The following is a 25,856-nucleotide window of genomic DNA, read 5'->3' on the forward strand; positions in this document are numbered from 1 at the left end:
ACCGGAGGACTGTGTGCTGCTACAAGGCTCCTCTTCTTCCACTGGAATCTAATTCTTGCTTTCTGCCGCCAGTTATCCTCCGTGCCGATGTGCAGCAAGTTCTTGTAAATTCGTCTCTCCATCGTTTCTTTGGTCAGCGTAGCGGTCTTCTTCCAGGAGAAGTAAAATTCGTGTATTTCACAGGCAATGAGTGGTACATGCGTCGTGTAACATGAAATATGGCATTTTGTCCTCAAACACGGCATTTGTCATGTTATGCAATATGACGCAGCATGTCATTAAAGTTTAGGATGCATGCATCCTCCTCATGGGGATACTACCCATTATCGATGCGCCTTCGCTACCAGATACCTCCTATTGTTGATACATTCCACTCTGTAGAAGACCGTAAATATGTACCTAAATGTTCTTCAACGCCTCACACTACTTGTAATACACTACTGTTCAATAAAATTGCTACACCACGGAGATGTGCTACAGACGCGAAATTTAACCGACAGGAAGAAGATGCTGTGATACGCAAATGATTAGCTTTTCAAAGCATTCACACGAGGTTGGCGCCAGTGGCGACACCTACAACGTGCTGACATGAGGAAAGTTTCCAACCGATTTCTTATACACAAACAGCAGTTGACCGGCGTTGCCTGGTGAAACGTTGTCGTGATGCCTCGTGTAAGGAGGAGAAATGCGTACCATCACGTTTCCGACTCTGATAAATGTCGGATTGTAGCCTATCGCGATTGCGGTTTATCGTATCGCGACATGGTCCAGGACGGTAATACGGAACGCCGTGCTGGATCCCTACGGCCTCGTGTCCCTAGCAGCAGAGATCCACATGGCTGTAACGGATCGTGCAGCGACGTCTCGATTCCTGAGTCAACAGATGGGGACGTTTGCAAGACAACAACCATCTGCACGAACAGTTCGACGACGTTTGCAGCAGCAAGGACTATCAGCTCTGAGACCATGGCTGCGGTTACCCTTCACGCTGCATCACAGACAGGATCGCCTGCGATGGTGTACTCAACGACGAACCTGGGTGCACGAATGGCAAAAGTCATTTTTTCGGATGAATCCAGGTTCTGTTTAGAGCATCATTATGGTCGCATCCGTGTTAGGCGACATAGCGGTGAACGCACATTGGAGGTGTGTATTCGTCATCGCCATACTGGCGTATCAACCGGCGTGATGGTATGGGGTGCCATTGGTTACACGTCTCGGTAACCTCTTGTTCGCATTGACGTCACTTTGAACAGTGGACGTTACATTTCAGAAGTGTTACCACCCGTGGCTCTACCATTCATTCGATCCCTGCAAAACCCTACATTTCAGCAGGATAATGCACGACGGCATGTTGCAGGTCCCGTACTGGCCTTGCCCTGGCCAGCACATTGTTCAGATCTCTCACCAATTGAAAACGTCTGGTCAATGGTGGCCGAGCAACTGGCTCGTCACAATACGCCAGTCACTAGTCTTGATGAACTGTGGTATCGTGTTGAAGCTGCATGGGCAACTGTACCTGTACACGGCATCCAAGTTCTGTTTGAGTCAATGTCCAGGCGTATCAAGGCCATTATTACGGCCAGAGGTGGTTGTTCTGGGTACTGGTTTCTCAGGATCTATGCATCCAAATGTCAGTTCTAGTATAATATATTTGTCCAATGAATACCCGTTTATAATCTGCATTTCTTTTTGGTGTAGCAATTTTAACGGCCAGTAGTGTGGATGGTGGGTCTAAGACAGCTCACTGTCCTGGAGAAGTTAAAAATTATGTCAAGGTGTTTCGATTTACGTGCCTTTGACGCTCCCAGGTAAGTCGAATAGTTAGTTCCCTTCATTTACACCTCTAACTCCACCCTAGACATATTCGCCCTTTTTGTGGCTGCAATAGGACCACTTTTCATTCCGATATAGGATAATTATACAGACTGGCCCAGAGGAACATATTTAGAATGAATAACGGATTGGGCTCGTCTTAATTTTGCACGCACTGATACGCAAGTCCATTCAGAGTGGAGTGGGTCGCCCAGATTCGTGTTGTGTGCTGTAATTAGAAGCAATTTTAACGAACCGAGATTTGGCTCATCCGAGGGGCACCTCTGGGTCAGCGGGTCGTCGCTTCCGCGGACCTTGGCCGGTCCTGACCCGCGCCTGCCGATAGCGCTGAGCCGCGGCCGCCTCTCTCTCCTCTCTGACGTGCGGCCGCCGAAGCGATCGCTTTTTGCGCCCGCGGCCTGCGATGAATAGGGGGGCCTTCACGGCCTGAGCCGCGCGGCCTGAGGCCGCAGACAAATTTACAGGCGTCGCTGACCGCGCTCCGTCCTCGCCGCGCCGCGCCACGCCGCGCCGCACTGCGGACGGAAATTAGAGACGCCCGCCGCCCGCCCACTAGACGGCGAGCCGAGCCGGGCCGAGCGCAGCACAGCACAGCACAGCCGGCATATTTTTCCGGCCATAAATCTGAGGCAAACCGCTCGGGCTCGAGGAGGCTTAATAAGGCCACACTGAGCCCTGTGTTGTCTCGCCTGTAACGGGGACGTGTGGGCCGTTGCACTGGGAAGGAGAGTCGGAGCTCGTCGCCGCAGCCGCTGAAGGATCACTGAGGAGTGCCGCCACGATCTCTGCATTACGAGCAAAGCGCTTTATAGATAACAAGCAATACCGAGCAACGTCGGGAGATGTCGCGATAATGCAACGCCACTTTTGGCCTTCATGTGAGTTTGATTCGGCGCAGATCAGAGTTAAAAAATTTCTTCAAGCATGACATACCAGCTAAACCATTCACTCACAATGTTATGAAACTAACGTAAGCTACCGTAAACATCATAGCGGGGTGTTCGATAAGTAATGCAACACATTTTCGTCTCTTCCAGTTTCGGCTGAAAAAATGCGGAATTTCTAGTGAGAAATATTCGCATTTCGGCATCTATATTGCATGAAGTAGCGGTAGATGGAGGTGCTACGTACAGTCTTCAAAATGGGTTCTGTATCAGAGGTTCTTTTGGTGCAAAACGAGGGCGGGCGAGGCGTCTGTCATCATCGCAACAAGATCGCGCAAATCTGTGCGTTCTCCCGGGAGCCGACCAGCTGCGCACACCAGTGACTCAAGTAATGTTGGAACGTTGCGACACTCTCATTCAAGGTGATCTTTTCCTTCTCCACGACAGCCAAGGCCTCACATAAGTCTGCGCATCCGAGAGGAGCTAAAAAAACTACCAAGTAGAGCGGTAACATGCGGGCATATAGGTGCTCCAATTAAGGTGGCATTGAACAGAGGTTATGTTGAAAAATATGGTTTAATAGCAAAAACAGTGGCGATTAACACAATGTGTAGGAATCCTGAATGAAGGAATTCCGCTTTCAGAAAAAAAGTATGTTGCATTACTTATTGAACGCCCCCCGTAAGTAATCGTAGAGTTTCCTAGTATCTTTGGTTATTTAAGATACCTGTATGTTAGGTGCTTTGCATACGTATCAGGCCTTATTTCACAACGATCACTTTCCGTATTCCTGCTGAAACGTCCCCTTAGAAAAATTATAAATGACTGTGCTGATAAACCTCTTACGTTATTTGATTTTCTAACAGACGAGCAAAACTGAACGTACTCAGACATTTCTCTCTTTACTTATTCTGATCATCACTAAACAGTCACACAATATTTTTAGCGCAGCGCAATCTGACTTTCAATAATCCCTACAAAAGAATGGCTGTGACTAACAATAACCTATACCTTTCATGAATCACTTACCTCACAAAAATCTTCGTTACTCGAACTACTGCAATACAGCGAGCGCCAGTACTGCCAGTTAAATAGAAGATTCTAATTACTGAAGGTACTAACTACTGATAGCCACAGACTGCACACAGCACAGTCAGTGATTTTCATACAGAGCGCTACGTGGCGTTACTAACATGAAAACCTAAACAGTCTACTTACAATGCCATCGGTATCTTGCTGGATTCATCTAAAGGCCGGGAGTGGTGGACAATCTAGAAATTGTGTGAGGATATGTAAAGGGCTGGGTAATATACAGAACATTTTTGTTCTGCATAGCGATCCTCCTGTCTGTTACTTAAGAAAACAGTATTGATGGCAAAATTGAAACTGTCAATATTTAATTCAGGTTTTATTTGAAAATTGTTGATATGTGACTTGAACTAGAGGTATGCTGTAGTGTGAACAAAGAAAATGGTAGAGATTTATCAAATAGTACTAGAAAACGCAATTTCCTCAACAAGAAGGTAAAAGAAAGAAAACACAAAACCAAAATGTATCAAACATCCTTCTACTATTAATCGAATATATATAAAAGATGTTTGTGTTATTCATAAACATATTTTCGTATTTATAAATAACAACAGGCAAATCTTGCCGTTGATCATGATGAAGAAGGTTCTATTGAGTATAAAATAATAATTTTATATATATATATATATATATATATATATATATATATATATATATGTTTGTGCACGTAAATAGTACTTGCATTTAAAGTAATTGCGTTGGTCACATAGAAGTGCAGAAGTTAAGAAGTCCACGAATTTTTATTACTTGTAAACTTAACGTAAGGATATAGAATACACAATGCAGTAACACTGAATGATGTGCGTTCCAATTATTGCAAAACAAAGGGCAAACAAACAAAAAACAAATAGGAGTAATCGACTCCCAGTTTCTCTCTTATAGGCTATTTTCATTTATGTTTCTTTCGCAAGCAATGTAAAAATCCTATCAGAAATCCTACCATTTATTACGTCGTTTATGTGGTGTACGAAAACTACAGAACCGTAGTTTAGGTAGAGTGCTACTCTACTTATTGATAATTAGATCCAATAGAGCTGCCAGATTGCTGGGATATTGGCTGTTACCTTTGAAAATTTCTGTCACATTTGCTACGTTCATTACTAAATTACTTCGCATGTTGTTAACTCGCAGGTTGACAGCAAAGATACAGTCTCACTAAGAATTGAGTTTTGCATGTTGTTGTCTTTGGCACAATCTGTCGGGTGATCGGAAGGAGTCAGTGCGTCCGGCCCCCGAGGCGATGAGGTTCCCCATCGTCTCGTGGCGAACTGTGGAACGGTGGCTTTGAAAGACACAACAGCTTGTCTATTCTAGTTTGTCTTTTCCGTTGCTTGCGTCGATCAGTGAAGAGGACAATAACGATTCCTTGAATCATTCACGGGCATCGTGTAGTTATTTAGGGCCAATTTTTCTGGCTCGTCGTTTTGTGAAGTTTGAAGTGGAGAATTCCACGAAATGTTTCATGACTTTAAAGTGAGGCTTCTGAGTGGAGATGTTACTTGTGTACCTTTGTGGCTGTTGACTACGAAACTTGATGGAAACCAAGGTGCTGGAATGTCCACGACATTTTGTTTGAATGGAAAGATCCGCCAATGCGTCAAGCTATATTGATTCAAAGGTGTTTGAAGCTGCCAGATAAGTAGAAATGCTAGTTCCCTTATTTTACATCCCTGACTCTAGCCAGGACATATTTCCTTTTTTCATTGTGGTGTGGGGATAGTTAGGTTATTTATAGAAACTGGCTTGGGCTCTCCAAGTGAAAACACAAAGTTGCAGCAGTGGTAGAGACTTCATGTAGGGTGATAAGTGGGATCACAGATCGGCTACATCTTGATGGCAGCAGATGACGATGGGACTCCGTTTCCTCAGTTGCGAACCTAACAAGAATATGAGAATGTCTGAGAAAACTGAGTCAACTGGGGCAAAAGACGGAGGAAAACATCCTACAGTAAGCATGGACGATAAGGATGTAGAGATTGCGACTCACACAATCCTCAAAAACAGCACTTTAACCAGATCAGATATCCACATTTTGGAGCTACCAGCTCGCGGAATCGGCAGCAGACAGAGATTATATCTCGCAGAGATAACAGTAGCTTCGGCACAACTATCGATACAGCGGAGCAACAAGTTTGTGCGCTCACCAACGGACGACGCCCGATGCCTTTCAAGTGGACTGACCCCGCGAACTGACACCGTGGTGAGCAAACGCGAGATACGAGGAGTGTCAGAAGATGAAACAACCGGTGATATATATATAAAAAAGAGAATTTAAATAAAAATAAATAAATCAGTTTATACACTCCTGGAAATTGAACTAAGAACACTGTGAATTCATTGTCCCAGGAAGGGGAAACTTTATTGACACATTCCTGGGGTCAGATACATCACATGATCACACTGACAGAACCACAGGCACATAGACACAGGCAACAGAGCATGCACAATGTCGGGACTAGTACCGTGTATATCGACCTTTCGCAGCAATGCAGGCTGCTATTCTCCCATGGAGACGATCGTAGAGATGCTGGATGTAGTCCTGTGGAACGGCTTGCCATGCCATTTCCACCTGGCGCCTCAGTTGGACCAGCGTTCGTGCTGGACGTGCAGACCGCGTGAGACGACGCTTCATCCAGTCCCAAACATGCTCAATGGGGGACAGATCCGGAGATGTTGCTGGCCTGTCGCGACACCACTGGAGGCGGGCTGCACGATGTTGGGGCGTGAGCGGAAGACGGCCTAACGGTGTGCGGGACCGTAGCCCAGCTTCATGGAGACGGTTGCGAATGGTCCCCGCCGATACCCCAGGAGCAACAGTGTCCCTAATTTGCTGGGAAGTGGCGGTGCGGTCCCCTACGGCACTGCGTAGGATCCTACGGTCTTTGCGTGCATCCGTGCGTCGCTGCGGTCCGGTCCCAGGTCGACGGGCACGTGCACCTTCCGCCGACCACTGGCGACAACATCGATGTACTGTGGAGACCTCACGCCCCACGTGTTGAGCAATTCGGCGGTACGTCCACCCGGCCTCCCGCATGCCCACTATACGCCCTCGCTCAAAGTCCGTCAACTGCACATACGGTTCACGTCCACGCTGTCGCGGCATGCTACCAGTGTTAAAGACTGCGATGGAGCTCCGTATGCCACGGCAAACTGGCTGACACTGACGGCGGCGGTGCACAAATGCTGCGCATCTAGCGCCATTCGACGGCCAACACCGCGGTTCCTGGTGTGTCCGCTGTGCCGTGCGTGTGATCATTGCTTGTACAGCCCTCTCGCAGTGTCCGGAGCAAGTATGGTGGGTCTGACACACCGGTGTCAATGTGTTCTTTTTTCCATTTCCAGGAGTGTATTTCATTGGCGTTTATTACAAACCCATCTTTCTTCTGGACTATGAGTCCGTGAAAGGAGACCCGCTCATACTAGAAGGATCCGAGGTGGAAGCTACAATCAATGGAGTGGTATATACCGGCTTCCTATCGTCTACATACTCCGTAAGCCACTGCACATTGCGTGGCAAAGATATATCGTACCAATATTATCGAGTATTTATGCTGTTCGATTCAATAACTGTGCGCGACAAAAATGTGTCTCTGTACCTCCCTAATCTTCCTATTCCTAAACTCATAAGCCTCATGAGTGATATAGGATGGTTCTGGCATAATGCTCACGCAGTCATGTTAAAATAAAGGTCCTGTAAAAGGACCTAACATGGTTTTGCGAAACGTCGTCGTCGTTCTTCTATGGGTCTCATACTCCCGTGTGGGCTACGCAGACCTGTTACGATCATAGTAGAGCGAGTGGAGATTCGATGTCCGTTGTCATGCCTGTTTGGTAAGGACTCCAAATGATGGAACAGTGCTCTAGGATCGCTCGTATCAGCGTCTTGTATGCGATATCCTTTATAGAGGCATTGTTTTTCCAGAGAGCCATTTCATTCGCCTTTGAGCCATGGCGCCATGAAGTTAGTTGACTGTTCTGTCTCGCGCCACTAGCTCAGGGGTAGTATCGACTATCCAATACCTATGAGGAAGAGTTGGTATCTGTGGGTTGTGTCCTCAGAAGCTCTTTGTTTGCCGATACATACACTGGGCCGGGGGGAGGGGTGGGAGGGGGCACCAAGTTTGGGGACACGCGGTAGCGTCGCGACACGAGGCGATCACGCGGTCCGAGCGGCCGAAGCTACGAGCTACGCAAGGAGGGCCTGCGCAGAGCAAAGATGCCGGACTACTTCTCCGGAGTCAGCATCGACTACGAGCAGCAGGCTGACTTCCCGTCGGTTGGTTGGCAACATTCGTGTCGGACGACCGCTCGTGGCCTGGCTGCCTCCTTCTACCTGGCTGTCATCGGCGCCACTCAGAAACTGCAGCGACGCACCGTGGATCCATGGAGCTGCTTGCTGATAAAAGGGAGTAACATTCTGTAATCCTCGTGGTGACTGGTGTCATTGTCTATCCGACCTCCTCATTATTTTCTGGTTTGTACCCAAGCCTGGGAGCTTTACTCGGTCGGTTCTTTGGTCATAAATATAGACCGTAGTATTGTACTAGACACTAGTTGTCGTTTGAAAATTTGTTCTGATATTATATTGCCCTTTCTTTCTAGTTTACACCTGATAATTAATGTTTTAATGAATCAGCTTCTGATCGGAAATACAGTCGGTACAATTGTACCAAGGCACAGATTACCGTTAAGCAAACAGGGGTCTTGTGGTTAGATTTAGATGTTAACCGGTTGAATTTCACGATTGTAATTGCATTTGAGATAATCTGAACTACCTGTTGTACTAAGCTGTGCATTATTGGTGTATTTTTAACTGGATCTTGTGGTTCTGCCAAGTGAGTTCCCTTGTAATAAGTGCTCATACGTAACGTTTTGGAAAGTTCCTTCAGAGCAGTCTTCATAACTGAAAAGCAATTTAACTTTTGACATATTAACAGCCAACTGTCACCGGGGTTTTAGTCAGAATAAGAGTATCAAAAGGGACTGGTTGTGATCATCCTTGCTGCTGACTGAAATGAAAAGGTTGCTCGCTTTGAATCAAGCCTTATCGTTGTCATAATTGTTTCCTACTTTGTTCAACCTTTAAGCATCGGTACGCATCTCAACCCCGAAACTTTCGACATACAGTGTCCAAATTTTTAAAAAAATCACGACATCTGTTTGAGTAATTGAAGCACTCTTGTCATCAGTATTACTTATACGTTTTCATGTGTTGCAGAAGGGCATTGAATAAGAGAAACTGTGTCCAGTGGGGCAGTAAACATCGCTGTTTCACCCGATAACGGCCGGGCTGCACGTCCGTGCCCTTGTGGTTATTGTAATATTGTTCTTGTTTTGAGTTCTCTTGTAAAAGCTTATTCATTTCACAAACTTGTTAATTTGTGAAGAAAACAAGTTTATGATTATATATTGTTAAATAAACAGGTTGTGTGAAAAGAAAGTTACATTGGTGGGTCTTTCTTTCCACATATTCCTTAATACCAGTAAATAACACGTCTGTGCCTTCCCTAATACTAATTTTGTATTATCGTACCATTTCATAAACGCTTCTGAGAATCACACCTAACTACACTGCTGGCCACCGTAAATGCAACACCAAGAAAGACAAGAGGTAGCACAACAAAATTTATTTTGTAGATAATATGTTGACCAAGTATCAAATGATTACGTTTACAGACGTCTGTGACATGTGGTTCCTGCCAGAATCAGTAGCCAGAGTAGCCGCGATTGTTGGAGATCACCGCTGCCACACGTCTCGGCATTGAGTCAAAGAGACGTTGGATGTGTTCATGGGGTACAGCAGCCCAAGCAGCTTCCACACGATGCCAAAGATCATCTGGTGTGGCAGCTGGGGATGTAATCTGGGTCACTCGTTGAGCAACCATGGACCACATGTTTTCTATCGGCGAAAGATCCGGAGAGCGAGCCGGCCAGGGAAGCAATTCAATCTGGTTATTGACGAAGAACCTTTGGACAATGCGTGTCACGTGTGGTCGCGCATTATCCTGTTGAAATATGGCTGTGGCCGAGCCCTGAAGGTAAGGAAGGACAACTGGCTCCAGCACCTCGGATATGTAGCGCCGGCTATTTAAAGTACCGGCAATGCGTACTAGAGGCGTGCGAGAGTAATATCCAGTACCGCCCCATACCATAATACCCGGTGGTAGACCAGTTTGGCGGTGCATAATGCAGCTGTCCAGCATCCTCTCTCCACGGTGTCTCCACACTCGAATCCGACCATCGTGGTGCTGCAGACAGAAGCGTGCCTCGTCAGTAAAGACAACGTCATTCCATTCTGCCGTCCACATCCGTCTGTCATCACACCATTGGCGACGGAGACGTCTGTGGTTCTGTGTCAATGGTAGACGAAGCAATGGACGTCTTGCGGACAGACCACTCTGCTGTAAACGGCGTCGAATGGTACGCGAAGACACTGGATGATGCGTTACAGACGCAATGTGCTGTGCTATGGTTCGGGATGTCACTGAGCGATCCGGCACTGCCATGCGCACAATTTGCCTATCAGCACATGCAGTGGTGCACGGAGGTGAATGCGATCGACCACGTCGGTCCGTCGTACCCTCCTGCATCCAACGGTCACATATCCGCATTACAGTTGTTTGGTTTCGTCCAACACGACTAGCGATTTCTCTGTATGATAATCCACAATCTCGGTAAGCCACGATCCTTCCTCTGTCGAACTCGGATACTTGATCAAAAGATGTTCGCTGTTGTCTACGAGGCATAACTGAGCGTCTTGTGAAACAACCACAAGGTAAACACACGTGCCGAACGTACACTCGTCGAAATCGCCAAGCCTTAAATGGCGCTATGAGGTGGCGCCACAGGCGCGCGTGATGTACGTCTGCGCTGAAATTCTAATCAGTTGCATATCTCATCGCTGCAAACCCATGGTGTAAATTTCACTTGATTCGGATGCTTCCTTCATGGTGTTGCATTTACGGTGGCCAGCAGTGTACTTATATAATGTGACGTGCTAAGGATGTTCACCACTGATCCTTTAATGAGATACTGTCGTGTTTCTTTCTCTTTGGTATAGTGCTTAACTTGCATTTATTCCACGCGTAAAGATAGCTGACATTCATTACACTGAACAGACATTTTTTCCAAGTATTAACGTATTTCCATGCGATCATCTAGTGACAACAGCATTGACTGAATAATCTTATAGGGTTGCTGATGCTATGTAATAAATACATTGTCTGCCAAAAGAAGAGTCACCCAGAAGGCGAGGTGGAAACGAAATGAAATTTCGCGGTTTTACAGAATATTGTGTCATTCGTATGGAGTGTCACTTGTACGGAGAGGGAGTGTGTTGGCACTAGCACGGAGCCGATGATACTGTAGGTAGTGAACAGGGTGTTTCAGAATGGGATACAACGGTCTGTCCGCCGCTACCTACGACGTATTCTGGTGGAAAGCCAAAGCCTATTTCCCGCACGACGTTCCCTGTCCCCGCACCAGATCGTAGTGAGCGTGGCTTTCTCCCAGAGCTCAGTACTGCAGCTGACCTATAACTAGCAAGCAGCGTTTCTTGTTTTAATGCTGAGATGATGGAGTTCGCCGACGCCATCATAAGGAAGCCCTTACTGATTTACAACGAGCATTGGTATATTATGGGCTACGAAAACAATCAAGAAGTAACTTACTGGCGTTTTTTACACTTTAAAAACAATAAATGCAAAGGATGATTAAGTTAAATCCTGCCTAGTTGTCGAATATGGGGTGTCTAGGAAACCTGCTTTCTCGGATCAGTAGACAAACAATTCAAACGAATCGTGTTAATGAGTTTTATTACGAAAAGTAAATGACAATACTTAACTTTGAAAATTACACAGATGTGCCGCAAGCAAAGGGCGACATCCGAAACAAATAAGCATCTTCGGTATAACAATTCTAATACAAGCGAAGTAAGGAGTTTTGACGCTTCTATTCAAGTAGGTAGTCTTGAGGCTGCTGTTCTACTGGACCGCAACCAGTTGGTTGCTCTTACGTCTTCTTCTCATAGAGGCTGCTGCTGTCGCGTTGTCGTCTTGGAGAGGGGTTGGTCAGCGTGCAATTGGCTGACGTCTTCTTCACTCTGCTCTCTCGTTGCCGACTGGTGTGCCAGCGTTTGACTTTACGGCTTAACATTCCTCCCCCCCATCCCCGTCTCAAAGCGACGGACCGTCGTCGTATAAGGAGCACGAAACGAGGGGACAGGCAGGAGCTTGGACGCTGTGAAGGACTGGAAGCTGTGGCTGCAGGGGACGCCAGGCTTCCTGTCGTACCTCATCATCCGGTGTTCGCTCTGGTGGAAACGTCTCTGGAAAACGCCCAGAATGGTACACGTACACCTCCCGAGGCCCTTAGCAAGATGTAGAAGGCGTCGGCTGCTGCGTCGTGGGCGGGTCCATCTCCATCGCTAGGACGAAAGAAGGTGGAGGAGGCGAAGGTTTCGTCCCGCGGTGTCGTGATGTCACTCTCTGGCGGCTGCTGTGGCCGCGCTATCCTCGGGATCCTTGAATCTGGGGAAAGAGACGCAGAAGGATTACCGTGCACATGACAGTGGCGAATTTGATTGTGACGTCGAGGCTGCAGTCGGTGTGGGCCTGAAATGAGATACATGCTTGCCCTAAGTCGACGAAGGATCTTGCCTCGCGCCACCGTCTTCTGCGTTTAAAATCTCTGAAAAACACAATATCATGCTCCGAAAAGCGACTCTTGCGGCCTTCCTTCGGCGCTGGATGCTGAGGAGTGTGCAGCATGTGATGCAGTGTCCGATGGTGGTGGCCGTGGAACAATTCCACCGGCGATGGTCGATCTCGTGGTTGCGAATGATAGGAGCCGAGAAAAAGTGGCAGTTCTCGATCCCTGGTGTGTGTGGTGCGAAGTTTGGCCATCTGTTGCTTGAATGTTCTGACAAAACGTTCCGTTTCGCCGTTGGACTGTAGACGGAGCGGTGCACAAGTTAGACGCTGTATGCCATTGCGTTCACAGAATGTTTCAAATTCATTTGACGTGAACTGAGGTCCGTTGTCCGACACTATGACTTCAGGCAAACCTTCAAGGCAAACAATAGAGGACAATGCCTGATTGTGCTACGTGGTGTCCTCGAGTTCGTTGGCACAGCAAAAGGAAACTAGCTTTATGAGTCTACCACAATCAACCAACGACATTTGCAAAAAGTTCCCGCAAAATCTATGTGCACACGTCGCCATGGTGACTACAATTTAGGCCAAGTAGCGAATTTTTGTGACCGAGCGGAGTGATTTTCCGCACATGCATGACACTGTGGCGTCATCTCTTCTGTTTGTTGTCCATGCGCTGCCAAGTACAGTGTCGACGAGCTAACTGTTTCGTACGAACAGTCCCCAGCGTGAAGTAACTGCAAACTTCTTTTTACAAAGCTTTGGGGATCAACACTCGTGACTGTCCACTGTCATTCTGACCAACAATCACATCTTGCTGTATAGCGAGGCTATGCCGACGTGCAAAGTATTGACTCACTACAGAGTTCTTTATGTTATGCAACGAGCGAGGTCAATATGCGCGAATATATTTTAGCAAAATATTCAAATCCCAATCAGCTTCATTGGCCTGTGTAATTTTCCTATAGTTCAGACGAGCGGATTGAAACAATTCAGACTCCTGAGCATCGATGTGACAACAAGATGCAGCAGAAGTGTCTAAGTCTGTATCAGGGCTAATCGGAAGACGCGAAAGTACGTCCGTATTACCATGATGAACTGGCGGAGAATACACAATTTCGTACTGGTATTGAGACAACAGCAAAGTCCATCTTCGCAATTTTTGGGTAGTTCGTACAGGAACCGGCTTCATAGGATGAAATAAGAACTGCAATGGCTTGTGATCCGTCACTAACTAGAATTTTCTGCCATACACGCAGTGGTAGAATTTGGTGATACCATGCACAATAACCAACGCCTCTTTCTCTATTTGTGAATAGTTACACTGAGCTTTGGGCAACACTTTCGATGCGAAAGGAATATGCCTGCCCTTACCACCAAATCTGTGCGAAAGCACTGCACTGATTCATTAAGAAGAAGCGTCAACTTGCAACACAACCGTTTTGGTAGGATCAAAGTGAACCAAGCATCGATCACTGGGCACTGCATCTTTAAGTATCTAATAATCTACTTTGCACTCATCTGTCCAAACAAAGGGAACGTTTTTACGACGCAAGCGATGCAATGGAACTGCGATTTGTGCAGCATTCGGTATGAATCGAATATAATTGTTCATTTTCCCTAAAACTAACTGCAATTCTGTGACATTTCGAAGAAGTGGCAGGTGGCATATGGCTAACAAATGTGACTGAAGAGGATGAAGACGTTGACTGTTTATGACATGACCAAGATACTGCAACTAAAATGGAAAAATGTCACACTTGTCCTGTAGTCATGCATCAGATAACACACGAAACAAAGCACGCAAATTTGCAATGTGCTCTTCAGGTGTACGACCTGCTACGACCAAATTGGCCAAATACTATGAACAGTTTGATTCTTGAGCAGTCAACTCCTCCAAATCCCATTGGAAACTGGCATGTGCGGAAGCACTGCCAAAAGGGAAACGCCAATATTTAAACAAGTCCAAATGAGTGTTCACAGCAAACACGCTTTGAGATTCTTCATCTAGTGGTATTCCCGGATATGCGTCACAAAAATCAATTTTTGAAAATTAGCGACCAGCACCTAATATGTTCGTGAGATCCTCTGGGAGTGGGAATGGGTAAGTATCAATCACAGTTTGTGGGTTACTGTAGACTTAAAGTCAACATGGAGGCGAACGCGACTTGAAGGTTTGTGGACTTGCATGGGCGCAAATAACTCCACTATCTTGCAGTTCTTTAAGTCAGCAACTACTTTTTCCTGTAATGCAATGGGAACAGTTGTGGCCCGAGCATTGTCGTTCATAGTAATATGTGCAACAAAATTATTAGCCTAGCCTAAACCTTGAGAAAAGAGTTCACGGAATTCTTTCAGCAAACTAGCTACACTGTCTTGAGCACTGAATGCAGTCACTGAAAACACGTCCTGAATTTGAAAGCCAAGCAAATCAAACGAATAAATGTCAAATATGTTATCAGAATCGCGTTATTGCAGCACAGTAAACGTTACAGTTCGCGTATGCAAGCGATACATGGCAGGCAAAGTACATTTTCCGAGAATGGGAATGTCTTGTCCGTTGTAAGCCGTAAGGTGGGTGCTAGTTTTAGAAGGGCGCGGGGAGCCGAACTGTTCATGTGTGGTACGATTCTGCAACGTAACAGAGGCACCCGTGTCAAATTGAAATTTCACGTGTTTTCCACTAATATGCAAATGAATAAAAAGTTTGTTGGACTGGCGTAGCACTGTAAAAAAATGGCTCTGAGCACTATCAGTCCCCTATAGCTTAGAACTACTTTAGCCTAACTGACCTAAGGACATCACACACACCCATGCCCGAGGCAGGATTCGAACCTGCAATCGTAGCGATCGCGCGATTCCAGACTGTAGCGCCTAGAACCGCTCAGCCACCCCGGCCGGCCGTAGCACTGTAGAAACTGTTCACTTGCTAGTTTAGATAATCCCGTAGCAGGCTTTGAATAAACTCCATTGATTACATGGGCCTTGTGACTAGATTTTTGTGAGTGGACAGACTCCTTACGTATGTTACATTGCAAACATACAGATTGTACATGACCTTTCTTGCCAAAAGCGTAACACTGTGCTTGGCGAGACAGGCAGTCTTGGCATTTATACCATGACTAGCGCTGAGGGCATGACTTATTTCTGTTTGCCTGCATACAGAGCTGTTTGTGCGGCGTAACAAGAACGGGCTGTCGCTGCCTACTGGGCCAGTCGTAACCAAGGGACGACTCAACCCGACAAATTGGTGGCTGCTCAAATTTATCGGTCAACATGGCACCCGAATCGTGCTGATCTAGTATTTGCGCTATGTGCTGAAATGATGGATCTGACTATTTGAAAATCTGTTCTCGAAGTCTGACATAAGTTACATTGTAAATGATCGCATCACGCAACATAACATCTGGATATAAAGCACCACAAGCACATTTGACTTTGCATGTCCTCGTCACACCCTGCAGATCTGTTACGCACTCACGATAAGTTGTGTCTTACCTTTTCTTGCAATGAAAGAATTGGCACCTAGCTGCTACCACATTCACTTGTTGGTCAAATTAATTAGTTAGCGAATCTACAGCCTAATCATAGGAAATTTTTGCTAGGAGAGGCGTTAGGAAACAATTTCTGAATGAGGCGAAAAACTGCACAGCCTACCGTTGACTAAAAGTAATGTAGTTTCACAGTACCTGGTACGCTGTGAGCAATTACATGGTCTTCAAACTGTTGCAACCACTCGAGCCACTTCTCGTCTTTTTCTTTGAACTGTCGAAATGGCGGTATGGCACTTGGAGCTACAGTTGTATGTTGCACTGTATTGGTGGCTTGCGTCGTCTGGAGCTGCTGTACTATGTTTAGCAGCGAGGCAATTTAATGGGTTTGAAACTGAAACATGTATGTTACCTGTGTTGCATCTATCGCTTGCAAGTGAAGCGCCTGAGCAGGGGGTGGGAGACATGGGTTGATGATTTTGGACTATGCAAATGCAATAAACAGACAATGCAAGCAATAAAAATTAACACACAAGCAAAGAAAATTTCCGCAACGCCTACCTAAAAACACTGATTAGCAAAAGCACTATAAGAGACACTATTAAAGCAATTAAACACCCACCGAGTGAGGTGTCGCAGGGGTTAGCACACCGGACTCGCATTCGGGAGGACGACGGTTCAGTCCCACTTCCGGCCATTCTGATTTAGGTTTTCCGTGTCTAACAATCTGCGTGGTGTCTGTTTGTTCTAAGTCGTGTCTCCCTACCACTTTCGCGCAACGACGCTCTGAGCGTGTTTTTTAGGGAATTGACTAGTTTGAACCTGGGACCTGTTGCTGGTAAGGAGACGCCAGACCACACATGACATGTAGATTTCAGAAGAGTTCAGTGAGACTAGCGATGATATAACCAAATACTTAATGATTTCAGCGTCAGCTCCACTGTACTCCCTGTAAAAGAATCTTAATACTAACTAAATTTAATGGAAGAGGTTCAAGGCTTTCCTATTTTTAGTTAGCTGGTAAAATAACGTCGAAAAAGCAGTTACGTTTACCATTGGAAATCTTATACTACTCACAAAACATTGTTTATAACTTGCACTATTGATAAAAGGAAATGTTTTAATACAGGATGGTAAAAACCAACTGCGTTCAACAAAAATGTGAACAAATATTCCCTGAATGGGTTTCCAAGTTCCACAATGGATCGAGGGATGACCTATGCCATATCACATCTATAATCTAGGTTTAAATTAAGTTTCAGAAAAGAGAAAACTATCAAAATGGTCTACTGTGACCCTCAATTATCTTTAATTACTTATCTAACTTGTCGTAAATTAAAGTGGCTGATGTGGCTTCTTAATAACTATATAACAGAAAAATCATCGCGTTTCAGATTTTAACTTACGTAGCAAATGTGAATACCATGAGGTTCAATTGACGATCGACAATAGTATTACGTAAAAAGGGGATGTAACAGATGAGACTTCTGCAGTTCTGAGTGAAGCCTTATGCGCTCAAAAATGCGGCATCGAGTGCGTTCATTACCTTGTCGGTATTCGTCAGGGGACGGCGGGCGGCACAGCTCCATGCACCTCGCCGTCTCGGAAGTAACTCCCTCCTAACTTCTCCTTACTACAATTTACCGAAGTTGGTTTAAAAAAAACTATCTGGCTGTGTTTTCATCTGACCAATCAGGGTCTCAATGTTAACCTTAAGCTCCGCCTACAAAAATTCTGTCTATCCAATGAGAAACGTTATACTTTTCGTGGTGGGGGGGGGCAATGATTTTAAAGTTTGCAACGAAACAGAGACGCGAAAAAGTCTCACGCTAAAACATGCAGCTGGTGTGCCCTTTTAGTGTTATCGTAAGATCTATACTATTCTTCTGGAGGGCTCTATCTTTTAACATGGGCTGGGGGTGGTCCTGGTGGTTGACTGGCAACGTGGGTGTCCGTCCCCTATCGTAGGGCCTTCTAGCTTAACACGTTCTGCTCTCGACTTCTGTTCTCGTTTCTTCCCTCGGAACTGCGTCTGTTTCACGGTGGGAAGGTATGGCATGAATTTAGGCGTTCTTGTGTTAGTCTGTGGTATTCCATTTGCTCACTCGTTGATCGTATTACTTTGGTTAATTTAATGTCAGGATTTATTCGGAGCTATGTGACATACTGCCGGATTTGCTTATCATGTCAGGGTTTTCGTGGAGGGTGTTGGCTTTGCCTGACACCTTACACGTGATTTCCCTAAATCGTTCCAGGAAAATGCCGGGATGGTTCCTTTGAAAGGGCACTGCCGACTTCCTTCGCTAATCCGATGAGACCGAAGACCTCGCTGTTTGGTCTCTTCCCCCAAACAACCCAACCCAAGTAAACACCCCTTCAAAGAAAAGACAATGCAGAATTAAGGCACCATAAAGAAACAACAGAAAACCCGTGCCCGCTATGCTCTCGGTTCTTCTCAATACTCGTCGCCAAATGTTAAATCCCGCCTCGTTGTGGAATATGGGGTGTCTAGGAAACCCGCTTTCTCGGATTGCTAGACAAATTATTCAAAAACTCTTGTTAATGAGTTTTATTACGGAAAGTAAATGACAATACTTAACTTTGAGAACTACATAGATGTGCCGCAAGCAAAGGGCGGCATCCGAAACAAACAAGCTTCTTCGGTATAACAATTCTAATACAAACAAAAGAACGAGATTTGACGCTTCTGTTCAAGTAGCTAGTCTCGAGGCAGCTGTTCGACTGGGTCGCGACCAGTCAGGCGCGGCGCATATGTTCTCTTCGCTCAGAGGGCGCTACTGTCGTGCTGTCGCGTCCCCTGGAAGGGGGTCGGTCAGCATGCAATTGTCTGACGTCTTCCTCCCTACTCTCGTTGCCGACTGGCGCTCCAGCGCTTGACTTGTAAGATGGCAAGAACTATGCCCCTTACATGAAGTCATTAAAGATCACCTAACTCACGTTGAGCGAACAGTAGGGCTGAACAAAAGTGACTGACAAGGCTCAATGCATCATGTAGAGACTATAGTATGGACGTATTGGAATAATTAATGTCGGGTGATGGTTTTAAAGTAATTCACACGACATGAAAAACTTTGTGGAAACGCGTCGATTTACTGGAGGCTAGTTTAGAAGGTATCAGATAGATTATATAATGGTAATACAGAGATTTAGGAACCAGGTTTTAAATTGTAAGACATTTCCAGGGGCAGATGTGAACTCTGACCACAATCTATTGGTTATGAACTGTAGATTAAAACTGAAGAAACTGCAAAAAGGTGGGAATTTAAGGAGACCTGGATAAACTGACTAAACCAGAGATTGTACAGAGTTTAGGGAAGAGCATAAGGGGACAATTGACAGGAATGGGGGAAAGAAATACAGTAGAAGAAGAGTGGGTAGCTCTGAGGAATGAAGTAGTGAAGGCAGCAGACGATCAACTAGGTCCTTGGGTGACAGAAGAAATATTGAATTTAATTGATGAAAGGAGAAAATTTAAAAACGCAGTAAATGAAGCAAGCAAAAAGGAATACAAACGTCTCAAAAATGAGATCGACAGGAAGTGTAAAATGGCTAAGAAGCGATGGCTAGAGGACAAATGTAAGGATGTAGAGACTTATCTCACTAGGGGTAAGATAGATACTGCCTACAGGAAAATTAAAGAGACCTTTGGAGAAAAGAGAGCCACTTGTATGAATATTAAGAGCTCAGATCGAAACCCAGTTCTAAGCAAAGAAGGGAATGCAGAAAGATGGAAGGAGTATATAGAGGGTCTATACAAGGGCGATGTACTTGAGGACAATATTATGGAAATGGAAGAGAATGTAGATGAAGATGAAATGGGAGATACGATACTGCGTGAAGAGTTTGACAGAGCACTGAAAGACCTAAGTCGAAACAAGGCCCCGGGAGTAGACAACATTCCATTGGAACTACTGAGAGCCTTGGGAGAGCCAGTCCTGACAAAACTCTACCATCTGGTGAGCAAGAAAGCAGGTGTTGTCAAATATGAAAATTACCGAACTATCAGTTCAATAAGTCACAGCTGCAAAATACTAACGCGAATTCTTTACAGACGAATGGAAAAACTGGTAGAAGCCGACGTCGGGGAAGATCACTTTCGATTCCGCAGAAATGTTGGAACACGTGAGGCAATACTGACCCTACGACTTATCTTAGAAAATAGATTAAGGAAAGGCAAACCTACATTTCTAGCATTTGTAGACTCAGAGAAAGCTATTGACAATGTTGACTGGAATACTCTCTTTCAAATTCTGAAGGTGGCAGGGGTAAAATACATGGAGCGAAAGGCTATTCCAATTTGTACAAGAACCAGATGGCAATTATAAGAGTCGAGGGGCATGAAAGGGAAGCAGTGGTTGGGAAGGGAGTGAGACAGGGTTGTAGCCTGTCCCCGATGTTATTTAATCTGTATATTGAGCAAGCAGTAAAGGAAATAAAAGAAAATTTCGGAGTAGGTATTAAAGTCCATGGAGAAGAAATAAAAACGTTGAGGTTCGCCGATGACATTATAATTCTGTCAGAGACAGCAAAGGACTTGGAAGAGCAGTTGAACGGAATGGACAGTGTCTTGAAAGGAGGATATAAGATGAACATCAACAAAAGCAAAACGAGGATAATGGAGTGTAGTCGAGTTGGGTCGGGTGATGCTGAGGGAATTAGATTAGAAAATGAGACACTTTAAGTAGTAAAGGAGTTTTGCTATTTGGGGAGCAAAATAACTGATGATAGTCGAAGTAGAGAGGATGTAAAATGTTGACTGGCGATTGCAAGGAAAGCGTTTCTGAAGAAGAGAAATTTACTAACGTCGAGTATTGATTTAAGTGTCAGGAAGTCGTTTCTGAAAGTATTTGTATGGAGTGTAGCCATGTATGGAAGTGAAACATGGACGATAAATAGTTTAGACAAGAAAAGAATAGAAGCTTTCGAAATGTGGTGCTACAGAAGAATGCTGAAGATTAGATGGGTAGATCATATAACTAATGAGGAGTTATTGAATAGAATTTGGGGAGAAGAGGAGTTTATGGCACAACTTGACTAGAAGAAGGGATCGGTTGGTAGGACATGTTCTGAGGCATCAAGGGATCACAAATTTATCATTGGAGGGCAACGTGGAGAGTAAAAATCGTAGAGGGAGATCAAGAGATGAATACACTAAGCAGATTGAGAAGGATGTAGGTTGCAGTAGTTACTGGGAGATGAAGAAGCTTGCACAGGATAGAGTAGCATGGAGAGTTGCATCAAACTAGTCTCAGAACTGAAGACCACAACAACAGTTTATGCCAGGGAAATATACAGAGTTGACCGTGGCCGGCTGGGGAGCGACGAAGGGAAGCGACAATAGGCAGCTTAGGGCGGCTCAAGCTCTGAGAAAGCACTAACGGGGCGTGGCCTTCAGCTGCCTTAAGATGAGTGACAGTGAGTGGGTGGTTGACCCCATGCTGGTGTACCGGGAAGCAGATAGAGAACTTGTACGCCTGTTGATAAATGTCCATCGTTCCTTTTTCAGTGAAGCATGAGAGTAAGCCACGCAAAGCTACGGTGGTGCAGTCAACAAAGCCCAAAATATGCATGTTCGTGACTATAGCAACTTCACACTGAATTCGTGGTCGGCAGAGTCTGAAGTAAATCAGGTGAAGAGTGACAGAATGAAATACGCCGGCCTCTGATGGGAACATAGGACCAAGGAATTTGAAGTTCTCTCCTGGGAGTCAGAATTCCGGAAAAAAATTGGTGTTTTATGCAGACTCAAACCTTGATGGGTGGCCTGGGAGGAGCTAAATAGCAGAAGTTGAGAGGAAGGGCAGTTTTGTGGGAATTTGTTCACTTTCCATAGCAGGCATTGGTCGGCGCTGGGAAGCGACGCATAATTAACGCGACTTGCACCGCAATTGGCGTAAGTGATTTTGCTGGAGGCGAAGGGCGGACTGGGAGAAGTCCCAATAGAGGTCTTCCGTTCCCAGCTTGCCTAGAGTACGGACGTGGCGTTCTTTACTCAGCTTGCCTGAGAGAGAGTGAGCATCTCTGCAGTTTAGGACTTAGTAAACGGAACGATTGAGCTTGGAGATAGAAAGTTTTCGTTTAGCTATGTACTAAGCAAGATAGCTAGAAGTGAATAGACGAGTGCAGCCTTGCAGCACCACGAGGTCGGCCGACGTCCGCATAAAGACGCCACGCCGCCACGCCGCCACGCTGAATTCGGTGATATTGCGCCCGCTCCGGCCACTTATTAATTTGTTGGATCACGTCGGCAAAGTTTCCACGAGGGTTTCATGGGCCGTGTATTGTAGAATTCTTCTCGCACTACGCATTACTCCTGGGTCAGTCGATAGGAATTACTTTTGATTTATCGCGCTTTACTCCACGCAAACGCAATTTATTGCCACTGCCTGTTAGGAGAGTCATGTAATGTGATGATTGAAGGTCGTGAGTTAAAATAAATCTGTGCTAATCGACTGCATCTGTTTTCAATCAAGTAGTTGAAATCCCAAGTCACTTTCGTAATTAATTTTATGTTCAACATTTGCATCTGGTGTTCAATAGCCGAATATAACATCAATGTACACTCCTTTAAATTAAAATGGATCATTTCTGAATCAATTAATGTCAACACTGCCACCGCAGTTCAATCAGGAGTCACAGGGCCTTATTATTTCCTTTGCATTATCCGACATTGCGGCAGGTTTGCACTCTCTGTTGATCTGTTAGTCAATTACCTGGGGTGAACATACACCAAAACCAGATAAGTGACGTGTGGGGTGTTACAGACTTTACTCCGTAACAGATTATTCACAAAATATAACACAGTTTTAAGGGAAGGTAGCCATGTTTGAATTCCAGATGAAGCAAAAAATGAAGCGGAAAACATTTAGTTAGCACAGAGAAGCGCGCAAAAGAAACATACGCACAGTTTTCTTAGCTTACGTTGAAGAAGTATAGCAGCTCTTCCTTCGAGACTACGACTTAGTAACATCATTACCATCACACAGAAGTGAGAAACAACTGTTACATCACATTTGGTGAAGACTTATATGAACTACACAAGATCCCACCAATTGTGGAGGAATATTCTTCCAAGAAAACAATTTACTGATGAACGATGGTAGCAACTTTTTACTTGCAGATGATAGCAGATGACCGAATGACGGAATACTGGTGTTTTCCAGCGAAAATGAAAGAAATGTTTATCAAACTGCAAATAATTGTTTGTGGACAAAACGTTCGGTAGTTCAAGCAAGCAGTATGGACAGTTGTTTATACTCCACGCCGACTTTAATAGTTCTTGGGAGGAAACAATAACCATTCCAGTTGTTTACGCTTTGCTGTCAAATAAAATGTGAGAAAAATATGTACGTTTGTTTAAAGCTATTAAGACTAATGTGCCTGGATGGAACCCTGCATCCCTGATTATGGACTTCGAAAATGCCATCGTCCAAGAAGCTAACAGTTTGTTTCCTGGTACAGAGGTTACTGGTTGCAGTTATCACTTTAATCATTGTTTGTGGAAACAAATTAAATGTTGCGTTCTCGTACCAGTCTGTAAGGAAAACGAGGAAACACACTGTCAGCTAAGAATGTGTTGTGTCCAATCACATCTTCCCCTGGAAATATTGGATGATGGTTGTCTGTGTATTGAGGAAGGCATGCCTGAAAACCAAAAGCTTCTGGACTTTTATGACTATTTACTGGATTGGTGGCTCGATTACGAACACATGCCAAGAGGGAATCTGATGCAGTGATAGGAGTCATCGCAATAAAGCCTTATAAGCATGGAACCGAAGAATAAATACATTAATATCAAAAGTTCATTCGAATGTTTACTCATTAGTGAAAAATCTTCGAGAAGATGCAGAATACCACGGACACCAGTTTTACCGACTAATTTTAAACTTTGATGGAAAAGAATAAGGAAATCAGCAGTGAAGACTGACGAAACGATTGAAAAGCTTTAAAGAAACTTCCAACTGATGAGACCTGAAAATCATTTCTGACTTGTGTGGCCTATGCACAGAAGTGACAATGACGTTTAAAATGACAGAGTCATTGAAATATTTGTAAATATAGAAAAGTAGTTTAATGTAATCATTGGCAATCCTGTAAATATTGAAAATAAATTTAATATGGGACGAAAAGAGACTACGTCCACTTGGTGTTCCTAAAAACGAAACACAGTGGGCTAAATGTCTTTTGAAATTTGTAAAATATTATCTAGTGTAGACTGACAACACTGTCTCAAAGGCCAAGCCTTTTCTAGGCAAAAATCGCAGCATTCGTCTTGAGAAGTTCTTAGAACCAAAATCTGTATGGACAGACACCGAACACAGGCAAATGGCAACCAATTGAAATCATACTTTTTCCCTTCGTCAGAAGATGAGCAAACCTGAAGACGAAATAAATTATAATAAAAAAGTGACTGGTCGCAATTTTTCTATCTTTCAAGAGAGGTTAAAACTAATTTCTAGTAACACATGACTGCAGCAGAACTGTTGAGGATGCGGCTAGGCGAAAAAAAGCGCTCACGCTCGTTCGCCATCTGGGTTTTGATCGCTGGCGGTAAAATGCGAAGATCAGATGTCGTTACGTAGCGCAGCACGGCCGCCTGTTAGCGCAGGAGAAGTGCAAACAATATACGGCCTTCTGAGGATTGGTTCAAATAGCTCTGAGCACTATGGGACTTAATGTCTGAGGTCATCAGTCCCCTAGGACGTAGAAATACTTAAACCTAACTAACCTAAGGAGATCACACACATCCATGCCCGAGGCAGGATTCGAACCTGCGACCATAGCGGTCGCGCGGTTCTAGACTGGAGCGCCTAGAGCTGCTTGGCCACACCGGCCGGCCCTTCAGAGGAGTTAACATAGGCCTAATTGGGTTTGGCGTAGCTTTCGATACGAACATACCGTTTATACGGCACGGTGTTTAAGGGAGACTCAAGCCAAAAACATAACTTTTCTTCTACTTGGCCGATAGCTACCAAATTTTAAAATCGGGTTTATAGTGTAAATATGAGGCAACACCCAAGTTTTGATGCCCATAGCTTCATTGGTTTTCGAGTTTTGAATTTTTAATGTGTTTTTACTGGTATTCTTGAAAACCAACTTCTGGTACTCGCACCACAATTTTCATATGCCGGATTTTGTAGGTACAATCACAAGACATAGTCCAAAGTTTCTGCATTCGTTTTATGAGAAATATTAATAATTTGTTTTCAGTGCTTATTTCAAATTACAGCCTTAAATTTTCTTTAATTATCGATACATAAATGTGACAGACTAAAGAAATCACATTTTAGATAATATGAATGCATATACATATGTAAACACATCAATACTACTTCCTGCGAGAATTTCATTGAGGTGGTTAATATCTATGATAAAAAAGTTGGCACTCAACTTAGAAAAACAAACTTAAGATAAAATGCAGTTTAACATTTTAAAAAAAATTATTGTTGCTACAAGACATATAGCCCTTAAAATTCACTGGCACCATAAAGTTTTTCTTCCTGTAATTTCAAGATCAGCCAGCCTTTTTCTTGATTACCTGAATAAAAATTTACTCACAGTCTTTTTGAAAACGTGCAGTGGTAGGGATATCTGATTGTAAGCCAATGCCCGTTTCCTTCGATTTTGTTGACTGTATTGAAAAGGACTTCAGTGTATTCCCTAAATTTATATTTACGTGGTCAACAGGCAAAGTAATTGATTTCCAACGACTGGGTGCCAATTGTTTCGCTTCAATTTTCTTGAAAATCTTGCAACTTGTTTTTTACAGTTTGAGTTTATGCCAAGATCGCAGTAAAGATGAATCTGTTTGATGGCGAAAGAAATCAAAAATTATCTTCGGCATCTTTCGGTGTGTCACAGCCCCTTGCGTATTGAGTGTTTCA

The sequence above is a fragment of the Schistocerca piceifrons genome, chromosome 1 (genome assembly GCF_021461385.2).
Source record: "Schistocerca piceifrons isolate TAMUIC-IGC-003096 chromosome 1, iqSchPice1.1, whole genome shotgun sequence".
NCBI lineage: Eukaryota > Metazoa > Arthropoda > Insecta > Orthoptera > Acrididae > Schistocerca > Schistocerca piceifrons.